Source organism: Aegilops tauschii, chromosome 4, assembly GCF_002575655.3.
Source record: "Aegilops tauschii subsp. strangulata cultivar AL8/78 chromosome 4, Aet v6.0, whole genome shotgun sequence".
Classification (NCBI taxonomy): domain Eukaryota; kingdom Viridiplantae; phylum Streptophyta; class Magnoliopsida; order Poales; family Poaceae; genus Aegilops; species Aegilops tauschii.
This window is the reverse complement of record NC_053038.3, coordinates 288,305,982-288,308,448: the sequence shown is the minus strand read 5'-3', so window position 1 is coordinate 288,308,448 and position 2,467 is coordinate 288,305,982. Positions and strand designations below refer to the sequence as shown.

At 37.7% G+C, this 2,467-nt stretch overlaps 1 pseudogene; it reads left to right on the top strand.

Moving 5' to 3' along the window:
- Positions 1 to 1,827, top strand: part of LOC109782523 (thioredoxin domain-containing protein PLP3B-like) — a 29,334-nt pseudogene extending 27,507 nt beyond the window's left edge.
- The last annotated feature ends 640 nt before the right edge of the window (positions 1,828 to 2,467 follow it).

Below are 2,467 nucleotides of genomic sequence, written 5' to 3'. Positions count from 1 at the left end.
AAGAGCTACTAGAAGATAAGAACAAGGGTTGAGTTTGTCTCATTACATTGGATACTCTTCTCCTTGCACACAGGTGAGCTTATAAAGCAGCTTACAAGAATGGTGAAAAGCAGAGGAAGGAAAACAGTGTTGTGTGGGTGGTAAAGTAGCCATTGCGATCTGAACCGTCCATCCCGCTTCTTCATTCCCGGCCATAGGATTTTCACTGTGTCTGGACCGACACAAAGATAAGTGAATATAAGTGACACTTGCAGTATAGAACTTACATGGTGCCCCTGCTAAGCGTTCGGCATTGGAGATGCCCTAAGAGCCAAAGACTTGGCGACTGGGTCATGTTAGCTTGTGACAGCTCTGCTATAGGAGTCTAGCTAAATGGTTACTCTGAACAATCATGTAGTAATGCTTTCTGTTTCATTGCATAATGAGGAATAAGGGCTACTTCTGTTTCTCAATTCTAGTTACTTTTCATGAATTCCATGATGTATGCTGGTGGCCTCTATCTTGGATGGCTCTAAACCTATTTTTAATCAAATCTACTGGTGGAGCAAGAATAATACTACTCTTTGTTTCAGCATGATTTTTTCATTTTTCCATACTGACAGAGACACCATCTTAGGAAGTTATAGCTAAAGAGAAGGCTCAAGTAACACCTGCAATCTATGATGAAGTTGACCTTAATGAGTTATTGTATGTGAGTTGAACTTTACACCATCTCTTACTGTCTTGTGTTTTTGTTTAGTATAGAGCACCAAGAACTTTGGTATCTGTCATGCACCATTATATTGCGGGACTGTTTTGTAGAACCTAGAGCTTGAGAAATGGCTTGTTGAATGAATTGCTTCTCTTAAGGTACTTATTTGTGTCTCACTTGCGAAGCTTATATAAGTGCCATATCATGTATTAAGTATCTCAATTCTCTATGCAACAGAAAGAGGTCAAGAAGCATGAAGTGCTAAAGAGGCAAGGTCATGATGAATACAGGGAAACAACTGAGGGAGATTTCTTGGGAGAGGTCACTTGTGGTGACAAGGTCATCTGTCATTTCTACCATCGTGAATTTTACCGCTACAAGTAAGCCATTAGTCCCTTTTATGTTTGTAATGCTTTGCCCTTGCCCCTGATGATTTGGTAAAGGATAATGATGTAAATCTGTGGTAAGATCATGGATAAGCATTTGAAGGCACTTGCACCGGTCTATTTGGGAACTAAATTCATCAACCTTGGTGCCGACGTTCATATATCACTCTTAGTTTTAAAGTTACTGTTGATTTTACTACATTGACGGGTGTTGATTTGTTGATAACTACTATAGAATGCTCCCTTTGTGGCAAAACTAGCAATCAAAATGTTTCCATGTGTTGTATTGTTCAAGTAAGTGCATAAATTACTCATGGATTCTACCTATTTCATCATTAGATAACGAGCCGAGTAATTGTTTTGTGCTCCTCTTTATGTCATCATGTAAAGTTTAATTGAGGGTCATTCTAATTTAGCTTTTTGCGGTACTTATGTGTTTCAGGAAGGGTATTGTTGTTGATTGGTTGGTTTGTTTTGAAGACCTTGGAAGTAAAGATGATTTTTCTACCAGGGTTTTGGAAAATATACTGAAGAGGAAAGGTAGAGATAGCACTGTTAACTTCTTCATACATCATTCCTCACAGCTTGAAATAACAAATATTTTAACACCTTGAACATGTAGGTATAATTGTGGAAAAGAAGAAAGACAATGAAGAAGAAGACGATGAGACAGACATGTCAAATAATAGGAGGGTTAGATCTTCCACTGTTTACGATTCAGATTTAGATTCAAAAGATGAATTGATATGATCATGTCTTTTGCACCATTAAAAGTTTCTCTTCTGTACTCTAGTTCTCAGAAGTTCTTTATGATCTATGTGTACCGTATTGTATCAAACAAGAGAACTCGAGACTGGATGTACGAGTGGTATGTCACTAGCTCCAGCTTTACATGATCTGGGTTATAGTTCATCAATTATCAGAGTACAATACATATGTATGACTAAGTATTAGTGCTGCTATTATGCTTCAGTGTCAGACATTTCAGCTTCCTTATTCATCTCTGGCATTTCGGTGATCACATCAAAGCCTTTTCACAATAGCATACAAGGTAATTTCCATCAGTTCCATCAGGGCGTGCGTGATCGCTTTTCAGCTGCGGCAAAATGTATTTTATAGGAGTAGTTTAGCATAATGCCGTGAGGATAGATAGTTTGGTCCCTGGTGATGTTCGCAACCAACCGATTAGCCACATCATTATGTTTGTCACATGATTGAAGAGATACCATTCATCACATATTGTAGCTACATAATTTCTCAAGCATTAGCTTTATTCACCGCAATGCTGCCAAAACACAATCTGACAAAAAATATTCACAATGTTATCACTATTACTTATCTTATTATACACTCGATTTCAACTTACTATATTGGATATATGATATAAGTT